Source organism: Episyrphus balteatus, chromosome 4 (assembly GCF_945859705.1).
Source record: "Episyrphus balteatus chromosome 4, idEpiBalt1.1, whole genome shotgun sequence".
Classification (NCBI taxonomy): domain Eukaryota; kingdom Metazoa; phylum Arthropoda; class Insecta; order Diptera; family Syrphidae; genus Episyrphus; species Episyrphus balteatus.
Window position 1 is genome coordinate 29,211,033 of NC_079137.1, and position 21,506 is coordinate 29,232,538.

Sequence of the window (21,506 nt, forward strand, 5' to 3'; positions counted from 1 at the left end):
ATTATTAATCGGCCGACTAATATAAGTCAAACAGATTAAACTATCAACCGAAGAAAGTCTGTAGAGACTGGGGTTCTTAGGGCTATTTGCTGAAACGAAACTTAAATAATTTATGTTGAACATAAACTCTTATTCTATACTTTTTCCATAAGGATTTATGTTGAGCTTAAATCCTTAATAACCCAGTCAAATAAGGATTTTACCTCGGAATAAATGGAAAAAAAATTTGTTTTGCTCAATACCTTCGTTTTGGCATTCTATAACATATTTTCTTATTTTAAAACTTTAACTCGATTGAACTTTACTGAACTGAATTCTATGAGACTATAACCCGAGTGAAAATGGAATTCCTCCGCAGCACTGCTGCACCACAGCCGCACGCCTTTTTGACCGCTTTACCACTGCCGCGGCAGTGGTAAGGCGGCATGCCGCAGCACGTCCGTGAACAGAAATTTCTATTGCGCCGTACCACCACCGCCGCACCATGTCTGCACCATGATCAAAAATTTATAAAATGCTGCACCACCACCGCACCATTTTAAAAATTTCCAAAACGCCGCACCACCGCCGCATCACGTCCGCACCATGATGAAAAATTTCTAAACCACCGCACCACCACGCTGCAGCACCACGTCTGCACCATTTTAAAAATTTCGAAATTACTCAACCGCTGCGCCGCACCACCGCCACACCACGTCTGCACCATGATCAAAAATTCTATTTTCGTACTTTTACAAAAATGATTAGGTCGTCTTCGAAATTGTTTTGACTTAAACAACAAACTGCCAGTTCGTACAAACATGACTCGGTAGTCGAGTGGTTAAGGCGTTGGGTTGCTAATTTAAAGTTATCTACACACTCGGGTTCGAATATACTTCTCGTCGGTAGTTTTTTTTTATTTTTCATTTCAAAATTATTTATCATGATGCAGCAAAATTTTTCATATAAAGTGAATGGGTGCGGCGGTGGTGCGGCGGTCGTGCAGCGAATTTTTTAATACAAAATGAAATGTTGCGGATGTGGTGCCGCGAAACTTTCCACCAAACGGCGCGGCGGTGGTGCGGCTGTGGTGTGGCGGTCAAGATTTGTTTTTTTTTTTTTTTTTTTCAAAAATTCAATTGCTATTTTTACTCGGGAAGAACAACATTTTTTACAACTACCTGAAACCTTGATACATTATTCTCTCACAAGCCAACTTAATGCATTTTGGCTAAGTTAACAAAAACAAAATTTCATTTAAACCACCTTCCTTTACAGAATATAATATATTTTTATTTATGAAATATGCCCGGAAACTCTAATTCAACCTTTTGACTTAACTTTTACTTTGTTTGTATCTCTATATTTTGTTTGGTTTATTTGAAAAAAAAAAACTTTATTTACCAATAAGGTTGAACCAGACCCAACATAAGGACTTACATTGTCATGTACGTATCAATTTTAACTGCCGATAAATTCTAAGATGGTAATAAATTTTACTGGAATACAACAAAAATCGGGAGGAATAAAACATGGGCAAACAAGAATAGGATACGCATGTTGAACGTCTAATTGTGCATATTTAAAGGAAATATGTGTTGTATGTTGTATATAGACCAAAAGTATGATTTATTTTTATGTTAAGAGGCCGCCACCCTCTCGGTCTGCCCATAAAACTGCCCTAATATAGAATTTAGTCAATTCAGAGTTATCATAATTCATAGTTCGAGACGTAAAAAGTTTATTTGACTATTTTTTTAAAAGTTAAGAGTTAAGAAAGAGTTTTACCAAAAACAAAAAAAAATATAACCAAATATTAATAACTTTTTTCTTTATTGAGATATGAAAAAAAAATGTGGACAATACCTTTTACACATTTTTGGATATATTGATAAAAAAAATGTGCTAAATTTTCAATAATAATTACCTTGACTGACGGAAAAAACGCAACGTAAAATGTAGTATGTTCAACGTTAATTTAATGTTGAAAAAACTAACATGAAACATCTTTAAATTAAAATTAAAACAACGTAAGAAATTTTTTTTGTCGAACTTCAGCTTTTGTTGCATTTTATCACCCTTATTTCGAACCGTGAGATAGCACGTTGGTAAAGCATTCGCCTAGTGACCCAAGAGTTGTAGGTTCAATCCCAAGTGGCTGCCAATTTTTTTCTTTTTTTTTTTTTGATAAATCAATCCTTTTTTTAAGTTGAAACGGTAAACCACTTTAAACTAACGATGTTCTATTTTGATTTAAACATTTTCATCTTCAGCAAAATCATTCTGAAATAGTTGAATCAACGTGGTTTTCATTGATTTGATATTGTCTTTTCCCTCAGTTTTTTTTTTTTTTTTGACTTTGTTGACTTTGTTGACTTCTTAATTTCTTAATATCGATAATATTTATCAAACATTTATCACAGCAGAGGAGTATAGGAAATTATTTCAACGACAAATAAAAATCGAGATAATTCAATAATAATAATAATAATAATTCACTTGAACTTATAAATTGAATTATATTCAATCGCTCCACTTAAAATAAAAATAATTTTAATAATTTTTTATTATTTTTGTTATATTTTTCTTCGTTATTAAAAATCAAGATATTTATCAAGAACTTAAATCCAAGACCTCATCGAAAAGGTGAATTTCGCAAGGCGCAAACTCGATTTTTGGTTCTCGACCAAATCTGTTCGTGTGAGAAAATAAAATTTAGGAATGGAACAAATCGCTAAGTCATATAAACTTTAGACCCAGATAAGCTTCCACACAATATAATAAAGATGCCTAAGGGTTCCCTAGAAAAATGTTTGCCTCAGGGCCCATCAAATACTTAACTCGTCACTGACACACACACGAAGATTTTAGCACAACAATGAAAAAGGAGATAGGATATGTTGTATAGCTTAGTTTCATAAAGGATATCCGTGTGCTTCTACTTCAAGGTAAGTTCCACCACAGTGTAACACGGAAATTCTAGGGTTATGACGTAAATAGAATAGAATCTGATCCTTTCTATATCTATGCAGCAATTAAAAAAAAATACAATTTTACAGGATATAACAACAAAACACTTTTTTTAATGTGGTGTTGGGCACCGTGGGAATATTTTGTATTCTATTGTTTTTTATTTTTGCTTATTATAAAATGCATTTATGAACTCCGTTAGAAAATTTCGGCTTCGCGTTTTTTTTTTATTTTAGTTGGTACATACGTAGTTCTTAAAGTTTTTCAGTAATTCAAATCGAAGAGTTTTTGGGAAAATGATTATAGGATGAATGATGATATCTATCATCAACTGATAAAATGAAGACGTAGCAGTTGAGATGATTCAAAAATAAATCAATGTGATTTGGCTGATTTACAATTCAGCTGTATTTTATTGTTCATTAACCCATTACACTAGTTTAATAAAAAATATAAATAAATTGGACACCAAGTGCCGTTATACTTTTCGTATAGATTTGATCCCAGAAAACTCGAAAATCTAATCTAAGAAAATGTTTATGGATAGGTTTTCGAGATATGATTTTTCAAAGTTTTTCGTCGTTGTTTTTCCAAGCAAACTTAGTATTTGGGCTTTATTTTGAGTAATAAACAATCAATCTGAACAAAAGAACCGGCACCTAAAAGCTGAATAAATAAGCAAGAAACACATGAATTACTTTTCTGGGTCACTCTAGATCTTTAACAGTGGCGTACGTTGAGTCGTTGGGGCCCCGGGGCAAGACTAAATTTTGGGGCCCCTTTGATATTTGGGGGCCCTTTAGATACAAAAAAAGTACGTATACGCCATACATTTTTTTTGTATAGCTTATTTATTTTTAGGGGTATTTTAATTTTTTAATATGTTCGTAATGCACTTTGTCTAAAATTAAATATTTAGAGACCCCTAAAATAATTTTTTTTTTAGCTTAGAATTGATAGTTCTTGGGGCCTCTGTTCTAAAGTAATATGTACATGTACTTGTACATATTTGATTTTCCATCATCAAACATAATTTTTTTTTATTGTTGGGCCCCTGAAAAATTCATTTTAGGGCCCCCAAAATTAAATATTTAGCGGCCCCTAAAATAAAAATTTTTGAAGCTTAGAATTGATAGTTCTTGGGGCCTCTGTTCTGAAGTAATGTGTACACATTTGATTTTCCATCATCAAACATAGTTTATTTCTTTTGGGGCCCCTGAAAAATAATTTTTGGGGCCTCAAAATTATCAAAATTAAGTGCTTAGAGGCCCCTAAAATATAATATAATTTTTTTGGAGCCAAGAATTAATAGGTATTGAAGCCTCTGTTCTGATGTAATATTCAGAATGCCACCAATAACGTAATGTTTTTAGTTTGTGCCCTGATGTAATTATGTTGGGGCAAAAAAAAACAATTTTTTTTTAACTAAATTTTTGTTTAAGTACTGAAGTAAAGGCATTTGGGGTCCCTGCAGGGCCCTGTCTTGAAGTTGTTTTTTGCTTTTTTGGGGCCAATAATGTATTATTTGTGGTTGCATAGATTTTTCAAGTAATATTTTTTGGGGCCCTAAGATAAAATTATAATTTTTCTTTTAAAAAAGCAGTTTATTTCCTTTTGGAGCCCCTGGGGTAACCTTTTTATCAATTCAATATATATTGTGTGGCTGCCAATGCATTATACATTACACTGAATGATATAATTTGTCTCCCTTGTATCCGAAGTGGTTCAAATACATTTTAATTTACTTCGTAACTCAATTTATCCTAACAGTTTCCTTCTCTGCATTGTCTTCAGTGGGGGCCCTGAGGTCGGTCAGGGGCCCCGGGGCGTCGCCCCGCTTGCCCCAAGGGAGTGTACGCCCCTGATCTTTAAGGAAATTTTTCACAAAAAAATTTCTTGCTGACAGAAAAAATACAAATTTTACACGGAGAAAACAGAACACATAAAATTAAGCGGAACCCACCTTAAATTAAGCGGATTTCTGCATGGTTTTTTGCTAAGATGACATCCACCTTAAATTAAATGAACCTGAAAGTAGTAGACAACAGACAAAAAAAATCTTTGGCAGCGGATATCTAAGAAATAAGAATAAAAAATGGATTTCTGTAAATGGCGATTTGTTGTAATTTGGATTTTGAATATGTGCCATTTTTTATTTTTTTTATTTCGGTAATGTGTAAAATTTTACAGTAAAAATAAAACTTTGGCAAGCTCTCCTGGGCTAACGAATGGACATTATTTAATGAAATTGAAACAGTATACTTACTTCTCAAAACTCTAAATGTGCTATTTTTTAGTTTTTTGATTTTTTGCTTAGATCATTTGGCAGCTCATAACTTCCTCAAAAATGACTATTTTTGAGTAAATAAAAAATATACATAAAGTATTTTGAATAATCTACATGTGCTATTTTTTAGATTTTCAAATTTTGTAATGGGTGATTTTAAATTTCAAAAAAAATAATTTTTAAAAGTTTGGCCGCGGATATCAAAGCCAATATTAATCTTAAAAAACAAAAAAAAATATGCATGTATTTGTTTTTTCAAAACATACATGTGATATTTTTTAGATTTTCAAATTTTGAATTTTCTAATTTTAAATTTTTAAAAAAACTAATTTTTAAAAGTTTGGCCGCGGATATAAAAGCCAATATTACTTAAAAATGTTTTAAAAAAGCTTGCATGTATTTGTTTTTTAATTTAATGTATTTTTATTTAATTTTAAATTTTTAAAAAAACTAATTTTTAAAAGTTTGGCCGCGGATATAAAAGCCAATATTACTTAAAAATGTTTGAAAAAAATTTGCATGTATTTGTTTTTTCAACACCTACATGTGCTATTTTTTAGATTTTCAAATTTTTAATTTTTTAATTTTAAATTTAAAAAAAACTTAATTTTAAAAATATTATTAAAAAAAAAAACAAAAATATATTAATCCAGTCAAATAAGAGTTTAACCTCGGAATGAATGCTAATAGAAATTTTTTTGTTCAATACCTTCGGTTTGGCATTCTATAACATACCTCTAAAGTCTAGAAAAATCTCATTACCATTGTCTATTATTGCTAATTTTGAAAATCTCGATTCGCGCTTCGACCTTCAAAATCGTGACTTGCGGACATGAGATTATTCTAGACTTTTGAGGTATGTTATAGAATGCCAAACCGAAGGTATTGAACAAAAAAAATTTCTATTAGCATTCATTCCGAGGTTAAACTCTTATTTGACTGGATTAGTATACTTTTGTTTTTTTTTTTTTTAATAATATTTTTAAAATTAAGTTTTTTTTTTAATTTAAAATTAAAAAATTCAAAATTTGAAAATCTAAAAAATAGCACATGTAGATTATTCAAAATACTTTATGTATATTTTTTATTTACTCAAAAATAGTCATTTTTGAGGAAGTTATGAGCTGCCAAATGATCTAAGCAAAAAATCAAAAAACTAAAAAATAGCACATTTAGAGTTTTGAGAAGTAAGTATACTGTTTCAATTTCATTAAATAATGTCCATTCGTTAGCCCAGTAGAGCTTGCCAAAGTTTTATTTTTACTGTAAAATTTTACACATTACCGAAATAAAAAAAATAAAAAATGGCACATATTCAAAATCCAAATTACAACAAATCGCCATTTACAGAAATCCATTTTTTATTCTTATTTCTTAGATATCCGCTGCCAAAGATTTTTTTTGTCTGTTGTCTGCTACTTTCAGGGTCATTAAATTAAGGTGACAAATCACATTAATTTTTTAAATACGCAAATAAAAAAAGAGAACTAGCAGCCACTGGGGATCGAACCTACAACTGTTGGGTCACTAGGCAAGTGCCTTACCATCGTGCTATCTCACAGTTGGAAATAAGCATGATAAACTGCAACTTTAGCTAAAGTGGGACTATAATTTTAAATTTTTTATTTTTGGTCGATTTTTTTTTAAGATGAAAATTCACATTAAAATAATATGAAGATGAAATTATATGATATCACCTTATTTTAAGGTGGTGAAATTTAATGTGCCCATAATATTATATTAAGGTGCCCTTTTTTTCTCCGTGTACCCAATCATCATAGTTTTAAATTTTGAATGTGAAAAGAAAAATATGACAAGCATGGTTTTGAAGAACATCATTTTGAAAACAGAATATTTTAAAAAGAATATTGACCTTGTCGAATTTTTTGACTAAAACAAATACCAAATAGGAACTTTAAAAGGTTTCTAAATTTAAAAAATTGAATTATAATTTAAAGTGTGGGAAGTACCGTTATCTCAGTCTGGAGATTCGACATGGTTGACTTTAAAAAATTCTAACTTCTCTTGTAGGCATTTTTGAAATGAGATTGATAAGTCATATGAAAGGTGAAATAATAAGCTTTCACATGGTATATATATTTTTTTAGGTTGTCAAACAAAAAAATTGATTCCATAGCCTGAGAACATAAAAATAAATGTTTTTGCTTTTTTTAAATGAAATTTGATCGAATTCAAAAAAAATCTAGCTCTTTTTGTAGATGTCCCATAGACCTGATCGATATATGTATATATATATTTTGAGCTAAGACAATAAGATTTCAGATGGTATACAATTTTTTATAGGTTGTTGGGGAAAAAAATGGAATTAATGACGTGAGAAGATAAAAATTCATGTTTTCTTTGCTTTTTTTGATGAAAATGATTGTTTTCAATAAATTATTTTTATAATCTTTGCGCATTATAAAAATTTAAAAATAAAAGAAGAAATACTTGGCTTTTAAATTGCATAATTTTTTTTTTTGTAAGCTTTTAAAATAAAAAAAAAATAATATAATGAGAAAATAAAAAAGTAATTTTGTTTAGCTTTTTCTTGTAAATTATGATTGTTTGAAAAAAGTAAACTCTTCAATTGACTCATTTTAAACAAAACCACACAACCTGTTTTCTGATGACGTTATCACGTAAAATCATCGTCCGTAAACCGGCTTTACAGACAACATCTTTTTTTTCAAAATATCACAGAAAGGGAATCAACCCTCTGAGCAGTTACACCAAAAATTGTAAAAAAAAAAAAATAATGTACAGTTAAAAAATAATTTAGCGAAACATTTTGCTGACATTTTCACAATGGCAACTTTAGGATTCGTAATAGAAAATCGAGCTCGAGATACTTCGATGATAGAGAACGCAAAAAAGATGGGTCTCAATTTTTCAGTCTATCTCGAGCTGCAGCTCAAGCTTTTGGAATGATTAGCTCTTAGCGTTTTTCGATATTTATTTAAAAATTATATTATTAGTGATAAAAGTGATTTTTTTTTTATTTTAAGTAACAAAAACGAGAAAATTATCACATAAGTTTTTCGACTTGAAATTCCCTCAGAAACAGGAACACTTGGTTTTCGTCTATGTGTCTATGTGGTGACTGTGGATATATTTAAGTTCCTATTATATGTATACTTCTCAAAAAGAGTCAATATCAAAACTGTCCTTAAGTGATGCGAAATAGTACTAGTACTAGTATAACTAGTTCTTTATTCTTTGATGACCTTAAGTGACTAGGTTTCAAAGGTTCAAAGATTAATACTATTTTTTTTCGGGGTCAGTTATGCATGGAAAGGAAATATTTTCGTTTATTCAATACTACCCAAGAATCCAATCAGCTTTTTTTAAACTTTCCGTGTTGTTTAGGCTTGTTTGTTATTTTAGAAATAGTTTTATAAATTTTTAGAACGAGAATAAATTTTATTAGAGTGCAAATAAATTTTTTTTTTAAATTGGCAATAGACTTCTGAGATAATTAAGTGATAAATCTTTAATACCTTAAAAAGATTACACAGACATTCAATGCAAACATGCAAAGAAGATTTCATATTTAAAAAAGCAAAAATATGACCTTAACAGTACTAAACAGTTTAATTTAAGGGTGAAGGTTTCCCGGAGCGCTGAATACGCATGCTATGGCTCTGTGAATCTATTTCACAAATCCTTTTATTGATTTATTGCATAAAGCTTTTATTTTCTGTATGCAATTTTTATTGTGCTTCCCTGTTTTAATACAAGCACTTTCACTTGACTCTATATTATTCATATAAATTAACTTCATTTCAAGTACAAGGTTTCCATTTACTGCCAAATACCAGAAGCAACAACCATGACCCGCTGGCCAATGCCAAGGCTCAAGGAATTATTTGATGGTCATAAATTGTGAATATCCACATGCTGATCTCAAAAAGAGATATACTGAAAGTAGCTCCTCTAGAATAACCATTAAGTCCAATTGAATCATCAAGTAATTAGTGCATGTATTCGGACAAGCCTTACTCTTCAAACAATAAATGTCCTGATGCGAGGAACAAATCCCTTATATCTCTCTCTTCTGCATTGTGCTGGGGATTTTGATTGTATGCCAAGTTTCAATCTGGTTTCATGACGTTGCTTCTCCACTCAACTGCCAATTAATTTAATCTTATTAACATAATTGTTTAGGATTAAGATTCCATCGAAGCAATGAACAAAACGTTCCAAAGGCCATCCTACAAAATTAATTGACAAAGCAAGAATCTTTTTTTTTTTTTGTGTGCTACTGAATCAATTTTGTTTTAAGAGGATTAACCGAAGATTTTTTGTACAATAATTTTGACAGACTCATGATTATAAATACCCGTTTAAGGATTTTCTTTCTATGCGAAAGGAAAAAAAAAATGATCCCAAAATATTTCAATTAACTCAGCAAAGGTGCGGTGGTGGTAAAAGATATGATTCTAAGCAACAGGAATCCAGATTAAAGATGAAACGCAAACTCGATGATGTGTAAATCATCACAAATCACTGGTTCGTACGCAAATTTATGTCACCATATTCATCACTCCGAAGCTTGAAGCTCTGAGGACCTTTTTGTTATATAAAAATCGTCAACCATTTCTTTTTACTTTAAACATAATAATGCTGTTAATCCAGGTCCGTGCGCAGAGATGGGCTCCATTCAAAGGGATATTCTATTTTTATCACACTCTTGGCATACAGCAAACATGTGTGATGGAATAAGAGTATGAGTATGAGGGGGAAATTCTGGGAAATTTAATAAAATATAGAATTGTCGGGGTTTAAGCTGATGGAAAATGGAAAAACATATAACGAAAAGATGAGATAATTTGAAAATGTGATAAGTTCCAAATTCCTAAATTAGTACAAAAGCGTCTCCTCGATGTTGGCATTGGTTGATTTTCTTTCGAAGAATTGATGTAATAAAAAATACTCTGAGAATAATGATGAGCTTAATTTAATTCGAATAACACGAGGTTTAGTTTTGATACGAAACACTCGAGTAACTTAGAACAAAGGTTAAAATAGGTGTCAGATGTAGGTCATTCGCAACTTTAAAAAAGTTGGATTGTGCAATTGTTACTGCACTTTAATTCTAATTGTTTCCGAGTTAAAATTAAGTTAAAGTTACGCTTAGGGAAAAAAAATTATGTAATATGTTGGAATTAGCATAGATAGTTCAGAAAGGTCTAAAAAGTTCTATTCGTGTACTGAAAAAAATTCACTTCACACCGTTTTATATTTATTGTCACTTTTGAAAAATGTTTCGAGAGATTTTACTAAGCATGTAGCTTTTCTAGGTTTAAGTTGATTTTTTTCATTTCACTTTTAAAACTACAACATACAAATATTTTTTCAAGTGTAGAAATCATTGTTTTTTTTGGTTTACCATATAAAAACAACGATTTTTATCAAAAATATTACATTTTATATTGAGGTTTTTCCCTCAGTGTATAAAAACAATTATTTTCACACTTGAAAAAATATTTGTATGTTGTGGTTTTTAAGGTGAAATGAAACAAATCAACTTAAAATTCTTAACAGGAATGTTATATGGACTACATTCAATCAAGTAAAAATTCTAAGTCAAATAAATAACATTTGACGCGCAATGCAAACACCAGTGGATTTAATTTTTTTTAATTATAAATGTAAATAAGGTTACACTGGATAAAAAAAATTATTTCTTATGATTTTTGAGGTGCAAAATACCTAATTGCGTTAAAATATTAGAACTACGGGTGGGCTAGCGAAAAAAAATCTTGGGCTATCCTGGGATAACCTTGGACAGTCGAACCAGGTAGGTTAAAAAAAAAATTTGCATTTAGGGGGTGCCAACTTCACATAGCCTCTTCCATTCTCGCAAATTAATTCCACGCATTCAATAATGTTTGAGAGTTGTAACTTGTAAGTCACTAGACTAGTGTCTAGTGTCGTATGTATGACATGTGGTGACCCAATTTTTATTTTTACTTGCGATATAGGTACTATATGTATATTGTATATCAAGTTATGCATTCGTACAAAAAAAAAAAGTTGAGATAACATTTTTACATGACATAACGATGGTAGACAATGCCAAAAAAGTGGGTCCGTCTGTCTGTCTGTCTGTCTGTCTGTATAGTATAAGGAGCTACAGCCTAAACGGATGGACCGATTAATGTCAAACTTGGTATGTAGCGTTATTTGGCGACTCTCCAGAGGGGTTTTTGGAATTAATTTTTTTGGACCATAAATAACGGTACTTGTCATAAACCGATTTTAGTAAAATTGAAATATCTCAAAAACGGCTATAACGATTTTGTTTAAAAAATTCGAATGTTAGTTTTAAGCTAAGGTCTATCTTTCAATGAAAAATTTTTTTTTTGAAAATCATTATTAACGGTACCTGCCATAGAACCGTTTTTTTTTTCAAATCCGAAACTGCTAATTCGATTTCAACGAAACTTTTTGTGAAGATTTAAAAAAATTTTGAAAATTTTTTTTTTTGAAAAATCAAATTTTCGAAAATGGGACATTGATTTTTTTTGAAATTTTGTTTTTAGATATTGATTAGTTATTTCTACAAAATGGCATACCAATTTTATTTATAAAAAATTAGTTTTTTAAAAAACTGCTCAAACGGTTTTAAATTTTTTTTTCTAAAAATGCATGTTAATATAACAATTAAAACTGCATACTTGTTTTGGAGGGCAATTTAATTTCTAATTTAATTTTATTTTTTTTTTAAACGCATTTTATTTTTTTTTTCCAAATTTCTATATTAAATGTCTTAAAAATTTAAGCAACTTTAACTCTAAGAGCAAGTTCGTGCAGCCCAGTCGTGCAAATGATCGCTCAAATGATCGAGCCCCCTCCAAATTCTGAAATGGTTGTTTGTGTTTGTTTGAGTAAGGGTTGACGTTGAGGGTTGGGATCATTTTTTTTAGGATTTTAGTTCAATTCAATATTATTAAAACTTATTTTTATTGTTTTGTCGAAAGATGAATAAAAATAATCATTTTTATCGAAAAACAAAACCAACTTCCATGGATCAAAACTGGGTTTTATGGTTTTTCTAATAGTTTCTTTGGCCAGAACTGAACGAAGTTAAAATGGGACCACATTTTTTTCTGGATACGCCACTGGTAAGTATACGCATAAACTAATATATGAATCAAACTCCATAGGAAAAAGATTGTTCTCCAATCAACTCGACTGCGATGATGGCATAAAAATCATCTCACTCTCACCTCACTGATTCTTAAAAGTCAAGAAGTTCCGCGCTTGCTCCAGAAATAGAACAAAGATGTCCTAGATCTAGATAAAAAAAAAACAAGGTATAATCAAAAAGCCGACTGTCATATTGGCCGGAAAGACAGAATGTCAGAGAAAAAATTTAGGTGAAGGAGCCGCAACACATCACACACTATCATCGAATAATACTAAAACTAACAACACGTCATGAACTTAACATACGTGTGGGAGTATAAATATTTATTTCTTTGCTTGTTATCTTTTTTATTATTCCAATCACGTCCTCTGATGTCAAAGACAACAATGAAAATAAGTGATGCTATAGACACAGACAAAGAGCTCGAACCGACCCGACACACGATGACGATAACAAGTCACAAATCATAAAAGGTTTTCCAAATTGCGTAGCTGATGATTCCTTCAGTCACAATAAAAACATTATAATAAGAACTAGACAAAAGCCCACGTTCCCTCTGGTGGTGTTTTAAAAGGGCAAACTCTGACCCAAGTTTATAGTAAAAATACTTCAAATCACATATACCTATAAATCCAAAATAAAAACAATCCACAAAAAAAAGGGTGGGATGCGCGTGGCTTCAGGTATTCGAAAGATTTTTATTTATTTATTTTTTTGTTGTTTTCAAATAAGTTCGGGGAACTTTTGCATTGTCTATTCTGCCTTTTGGCTAATTTTAAGGTACTTTTTTATTTACATAAAAAAGGGCTTATTAGTCCCTTCCGCTAGAACAAAAATGAAAACAGACAACTTCCGATGTGTTTCGGTATAAGATAACCCAACCAAGATGAACAATCACAACCAAACCAAACGCATTTTAGAAAGGGACTTTAAAGTATGTATAGATGTATATAAATGTACCTATGTATATTTAATTCATTGCGTGGGCAAACTTCCCATCAAAAAAGTTAAGAAGATGTGTTAAAAGTAAAAGCACCAGACAAACTTCAATTTTCTTCTTCTCTACATCATATCTTAAAGTTACGTTTTGTTGCTTAGATTGCAGGGCTGCCAACGTATGTGTTTGATATTGATATAAATATCGATATGGACTTCTATGGAAATGTGTTCGTTCAGGGCTCAAGCTTTTTTTGCTTTTTATGCAATAGGTTAGCTGTTAAATTGATTTATTTTGATTTAATTACCTGTTACTTAAACGTTTTATCCATTATAAAATACCCCTTCAATCTAAACAGCCCAGTTGAAATTTCAAAAATTAGAGGGAGCATTTCAATGCTCAACCATTAAACGGGTTCATAAAGAGCTACAAAAAATAATTTTTTTTTACTTAGGTCAGCCGTTTTGTCCGCCATTTTAAATTCCATGCAAATCAGTTTTTATAAATCAATTCCTGTATTTTCATCACAACGAGAAAACTGCATGTAGGTATGCATAAAATAAGTCGGAAATTTAATTTTCCAAAACTTAAAAAATAGGTTCAATTTTTATACAAAGAATATAAACAAATAAATAAAATTTTTTTATTGTATTTGCTTAATTAAACTACCTAGGTACATCATAATATAAATTGCTTTAATTTCTATAACTTCTTGCAATTCCGAGAAAGTTTCGTGATTTTCGAAAACACTTCATCAGTTCTGGGAATGCTTAGAAATTTAATTTTTTATATGTATTATATGTTACTTACTATTAATGCCCTTTCAAGCCATATAGGTCTCATTCAATGAACCATATCAGCCACCACGAAAAATTGAAGGTATACAAATGAAGGAATTTCAAAAATTAAGTCATTTAATAGGGTAAATAGGGTTAAAAAAATATGTGGCTAGTTTCTAATTTTTTTTAATCGATAGTAGATTTATTGAAAGGCTGATAATGGTATTGAAAAAACTCTAAAAAATTTCAAAACCAAGTTATAAATGGTTTTTTAAAACTAAAACATGAAGTACCCTTTGACAAAGTAGTGATTATAGATAGGGACATTTTTATTGACAATTTGAAAAACGTCATTCGAAAGATAATAAAAAAAAAGGTAAAGGTATAAAAAATGGATTTTGTGTGATGGAAGTGATTTTTTCACTTTTTTATAAGAAATAATTGTTTTAAATAAATTATTTTAATACTTTTTGGGCATTGTAAAAATTTAAAAATGGTTTTATTCTTTAGAAAAAATATTTAGCTTTATAATAGTATAATTTTTTGTGGCTTTTCAAATAAAAAAAATTGATATAATGAGAAAAAAAGTATTTTTTTAGCTTTTTCTTGTAAATTATGATTGGATTCAAAATACTTTACTATACCTAAGATTTATTATTTTATAATTTTTTTTGCAAGAAAGTTGACAAATAAATAATTTTTAGATCATTTTTTCTAACAAAAGCCCACAACCTGTTTTCTTATTACGATATCACGTAAAATCATCGTCCGTAAACCGACTTTACAGACAACCACTTTTTTTTTTTGGGCATTCTCCTTTAGTCGAGCTAAAATTTAATTAAGAATTTCAGCCGAGTTGTGCACAGGTTCAGCCAGAAAATAACACATTTGTTTCCAACTATTCATTTCTTATATGTCCATAACTATAACCGAACGAAAAATTAATCAAAAAAAAATATATATTTACAAAAATTCAGCTAAAATTAAACCCAATCAGCGTACTAAGCTTAAGGAATAAAATAACAAATATCGTTTGGAAATGGCAACTCTACTTATAGATAGAAAAACTTCTGTCGTGTATAGCCAGAAAACAAGTAATTCACACACAACCTTCACGTGAATACCCAACAGAATAATAATAAAAAAAAAAAAAAACAAGAAGATTGGAAACAAATTCTATACATATGTACATACCTTTGTACATATTTACATATTATATACATGTTAAAAGTCCTTTTTTCTACGCTGCAAGTTCAAAGTATCTGTTCTGTGAGTCCTCTGAAATAAGAATTCGATTTATTCTTTCGACAACGGCAGGATATTATAATTTTGTTGCTGGTTCGTCTGTCTTTCGTTTCATATATATATGTATATATGGTTGATTATGTTCTTAAACCGTAAAAGGACTCGCAAAAGCGTGCAAAGACACACCGAAAAAAAAAACCAATATCAATTTAACATTTTTTAAATATCAAATTAACATTTTTTAAATATCAGCCAAAAATGCTCTATAAAATGTGTTTTATGATATTTAAAATTTTAAAACAACATTTTTATTATCAGGATGATATTTAAATGTCACATTTTGGAAATTTTTTTTGATATTTTATTATCATTTTTTCATATCAATTTCTCATTCCAAATTATTGAAAAATATTAAATAAAAAATTCTTAATGTGTACTAATTTAAAGGCGCTTTGTGTTTTTTCGAAGTAAAATGTATGATTTACTGAGAAAATTTGATCGGCACTAAGATTTTACTTCACATAGTTTGGGAGAAAATAACAAAACAATTATATCACCTATAATAGAAAAAATAATATCACCATTATTTTGTAAAGAATATTCCCTTTCAGTAATGTTTTGAAAAAAGAAAGAAAATTCTTAAAATAATAAAAATGAAAAGGAAAGAAATAGGTTTCATTATAATAAACTAAAACGTAAAATCTAGTCAACATTGATATTTTAATTGTCAAAGAGAAATTTTCACTATCCACTTTAACTTAAAAAAATGTCAAAATGATATTTTAATTGTCAAAGTGAAATTTTCACTGTGTCCCACCTGAAATTAAAAAATGTCAAAATGATATGATAAAATATCAAAATTGATATTTTAATTGTTGGACGACTTTTGTCACTGAAAAATGTTAATTTGATAGCTGTTATTATCAAATTTTTTTTTCAGTGCAGTGTCGATATAGTGTTCGAACGAGCTAAATATAGATTTTCGCTTAAAAGAAATTCGAGACGATCTAATAAATTTAATGTTTTTATTTTTATATCGTGGAAAGTATAGAAAAAAAAAAACAAAAAATATTAAGGACATGAATGATACACTCCACTTACTTTGAAAAAAAAAGAGATAATAATGCAATTAGATGACGCATCTTTTTACTCTATTTTCTTTATTAAAAAAAAAGAACAAATAAACAAAAAAACTGTAACTACTGACACTGAAGTCAAGCCTAAACAAAGACTCGATTTGTTACAAAAAAATTATTATGTAAAGAAAAAAAATATAGGTAACTTAACATTTAAGAAAAGTTGTCAAAACACTTTCAAAGATTTTTAATTATAATTAAATAATTCATTTATTCTTTCTAAGGTAAAACCGACGAAGTTACGAATACCAGAGTTACGGGCGACAGAGTTACGAGCGTCAAAGTTACGCGAAACCGAAGTTACGAAAAACTAGAGTTACGAATTCTAAAGTTATGTTAAGCTATGACATGTTATTTTTGGGTTGGCAACAATTGCGAGGAACGATATGGAATTATGGAAATACAAACAAGAGATTAACATTTTTCTCATTGGTCAGAACTAAATGAGTAAAGCGAAAATGGGTGTTATTTAATCTTGTAAAATTTTGATTGGATAGGTATAGATATACATATATGGTTTTGTTTTTGTGAGAAGATCGCAAAAACGTTGAAATAGAAAAAAAAAACATAAGTAAGTTTGGGGGACATAATTGAAATTAACTTCTTATTTGTCCAACTAATATTGCACCTACGTATCGATATTCTCTTATTTATGTTTCCATAATTCCATATCGTTCCTCGCAATTGTTGCCAACCCAAAAATCACATGTCATAGCTTAACATAACTTTAGAATTCGTTACTCTAGTTTTTCGTAACTTTGGTTTCGCGTAACTTTGACGGCCGTAACTCTGTCGCGCGTAACTCTGTTATTCATCAAATTAGTACATCTATTATATATATTAAAATTTGGTTTTGTGTACGTTCGCTAACCGGCCACACCGGCTGACTTATTTTCATAAGAGGAGAAGGTTTAAGGCAAACAAAAATTTAAGATTTTATATAAAAATTCTAAAAAATTTCAAAACTAAGTTGTGAAGGTTTTTGTGCAGTGAAAACATGTGGTAGATTTTCGACAAAAGGCTTATTTAAGGTACGGAACATTTTTTACGGAAACTTGAGTTACACGATTGGAAAGATACTAAGAAAAAAAATTGGGCGTCTTATACGGATTTTTTTCATAGGCCCTGGATTTTGATATTTGATTTTTTGAAAAACAACTAATTTTTAGGGACATTTTTGAGTAGTTTTTAATTTTTTTGTAATTTTTATAAGCCTCCAAAAAATCTCAAGCTTATAGGAAATATAGGCTTTAGTCATGCGCAAGCATTTACAAATTTTTAAATTTTAAAATGATTTTTGACCGAATAACGGGAAAAACAAGTTTTTTTGTTCCAAGTTTTTTGGCCGTTTTTAACATAGGCCATATTTTTCATAGGTCACTTTTGCTAAAAGTTTAAAAGTGAATATTTTTAAACTCATTTTACGAACTTTTCAAGTTTTGATTCCCTTTTTCATTTAAAATGATAGAGTTGAAAATTAAAATTAAATACAAAAAATGGCGAAGTCCGCCGGGTCAGCTAGTAATTGCATAAAATTTTGAAAAAAAAAATTAGTATGAAATTTTTTTTTCCAATTTATTTTTCAAAATTTTGATTTTAAAAATAAATTTTTCAAAAACTGTGCCGTAAAATGACTTTGTTTGAAATTTTTGTAAAAGGTTAGGGTTTTGGCTTTATAAAAAAGGTATAGCACGTTTGTTTAGGTGTAACCGTTGATTTTCAATGTTTTTTTTCCAAATCAAGGGCCGGTTTGTTCACACTCGATGATCTTTTAACTTATAGTAATCCTTGATTAAAAGATAATCGAGTGTGAACAAACTGGGGCTAAGTCAATTTTTTTAAACTGCCCCTCCCCGATAAACGAATTGAATAGTATGGGAGGGGGGCTGCCATACGATTTGTTTTTGTCTTGACCCAACCTACACGCTCTAGCTTTTTGGCACATTGCTCCGGAATCACCCTGTATTTTGAAAACAATAAAACAAGAGCCCATTCTTTTAAATCAACTAAAAATGAATACAAAGTGAATTTGAAAAAAATTCTATCTGATGTAAAATAGAAAAAAAAGAAACGCTTAATTTCTCTACATTTGTTGTGCTTCAAAATTCTGAGTTTATTAAACAAACTTGATTCTAAACTGTTGCACAAGAATAGAACAGAAACTTTTTAAAAATGTTATAATACACATTATCTTAGCACTTTAGGTGCTGCCGTTTTCTTTAAATATATTTTTTTTTTTTGTTAAATTTATGGGACAATTAAATGTTGTCTCCTACTATCATAAGATTTTTTCTTTATAAACCTATCTTTTGGTATCATTTTAATTCTGTGATTTAAAACAAATTGTTGAAAAAAAAGTTTTTATTCACAAAAATCTTAATTTAAACAATACTGCAACAACAACAAATTTTAATTCATAAATGATTCAAAAAAAGAAAAATCAAAAATCGTAGTTATTCTTCAGTTCCGAAAAATGTGCGCCATTGTTTTTCGACTAAAAACTGATTTAGAATAAATCTTATATTTCTAAGCTTTCGCATATTAAAGAACGGTTATGGTTTTTGGTTTCACTTTTCACATAATTGTTTTTTTATTCAGCATTTCAAATAAAATAAGTTGATGAACATTGTGAACATTATAAAATGACGTTCTTAAAAGTATGAAACAAGAAAATTTTTCCTTTTCTCAAGTAAAATTTCTTCCTATCAATTTCTAACAACATTGAGTTAAAGAGAAAGTAAAATGTCTATTCTATTTTAAATTTATTTTAATTAAGTTTTAGAAAAAAAAAGATTTTAAATTACCTTAAAGCTGTCCTGTTCAGCAACACATTAACAAAAAAATCCATGACTTTGGGAATTCCCTTTCTCTATGGGGAACCCCTTTGAGTCCATAATAACAGTTGGAAGCCACGTGCTCTTGGCCTAGATTTTTGTTTTTTTAATTATGAGGCCGATAGACAAAGGATACAAACACTTGAGTTCACACTTGAGTTAGTTAAAAATATTGGTCACATGCGTTGTAAAGTCGTAAATTGAATAAATATACTTACACTTCATACGTGTAAACATAATGACCTGCAGCCATACAGAGATGTAATAAATACACAGCTAACTAAAATCCCTTAATCATTTGAACTACTTTTACTCGATAAACTTCTAAGTAAGACCTTATTAGGCTTATTATTGCCTTGTTGAGAGGGCTTCATAAAGTTATTTCTAGATTGAAGTTTCTTCAACATTTGTACAAATTAGGGGTCTTAATTTCTCTTCAATGATCCATTTAAAATTAAATTTTGGGAAATCATGAAATGTGATGTGAGGCTGAACGTTTTCGAAGAATTAAGTGAACTTGAAAAAGTTCATCGATAACTTTGGTGAAAACTTTTTGTGTACCTACTACGTATACCTACCTGACTTTTAGCAGTTCTAATTGTGCAGTCAGTGAATTTTGTTAACCATGTGAAGGTGTATAAAACTGGTTTATAGGAAAGCAATCAGTGGTGCGTGCTACGGAGGGTTTAACAAACAATTCAAATTTAAAGGTAACTTCTGAGTTTGTTGTGGAAACTTTTGTTAGAAGTTTTGTTATATTGTTGTTTCCGATGACTAATTGAAGTATGAGCATGAGACTGAAACAATCATATAAAAAGAATGAATGGCAGGATTCATGAAGTTTTTTAGAATTTATTTTCTTATTATTGAGAGAAAAAATATTAATATTTTAGACAAAAAAAAGGACGAAGGCCAAATTAAAGTTGAATTTGTTCTACTAACTCATTCTTCGAATGGGTTTTGTTTTCTCAAAGGGACTTCGTCTATATTGATTTAACAAATTTAGCCAAGACATTATTGTGGATGGATTTGACTCTTTTATTAAATTAAAGATAAAATTTACTAAAGAAAAGGTTTTTATGTACCTACACTTCGAAGTGACACAGATTTACAGCTATTTTGTAAGAAATATTTGATTGCAAGAGTTGAAAATTCAATTATGTTTTCTGGTTAATTGTGGGCGACTTATCAACAAAATCGTGCAGTTTGTGATAAAAGCATGAAATTTACATCGTTGGTAGTAATCAATGTAAGAGTTATTTTGAGATATTTAGCCACCTTGTATTCCATCCGGAAGGGTAGATAAATAAGTTTTTCTGTGTTGCACTTGCTTTGTTGCATATCATAGTATAAGTAATAAAACATTTTTATTAATATGATACCTACATGGTTTCGAGGTATTTTTTAACGCCCAATCGAATTAAATTATTAACAAAATGTCTTGACCATCATGTAAAAAGTTATTGGATACTTTTGAAAAAAAGTCGTAGGCTGATAAAATTTTGTATGGACGTTTCATATACCATAGAAAATAAAATGCACAACTAGGGCCGCACGTACTTGCTCTTGTAGTTCAAAGTATCTATATCTAAAAAAACTAATGGAAATTAAAGACTTTCGTTAAATTAAAAAAAAAAAAATAAAGTACCTAGGTAAAAAACTTGCATTTTAATTTTTTTTCAAAAGCTTTTTTAATTTTTTTTTTACATTTTACCCTTCAAAATGACAAGAAATATCTGTCTGCAAAATTTGAATAAAATTGGCTTAGTCTTTGATGAAATATACGACATTAACTAAAAAATATATCAATTTGGCAGAAAACGGAAATGCCATATTTCCATTCCCTGAAATTTTTGTGAAAAACTAAAAACGCAGTTATGTTTGAATCACTAAGACTTTAGTAAACACCAAATTTAATCGAAATCGTTAGAGCCGTTTTCGAGAAAATTGTAATAACTCATTAACGATACACGGGAAGAGCCAACATTAGTGATTAAAAAAAAAAGAAACTGTCATATTTTCACTATCCGTATTTTTTGAGAAAAACTAAAAACGCAGTTATATTAGATATACGTACAGCATTACTTGTGTCAAATTTAATCAAAATCGTTAGAGCCGTTTTCGAGAAAATTGCAATACCTCGAAAAGTTTGTATGGGAGGTATACGTTCTAGGCGAGATATT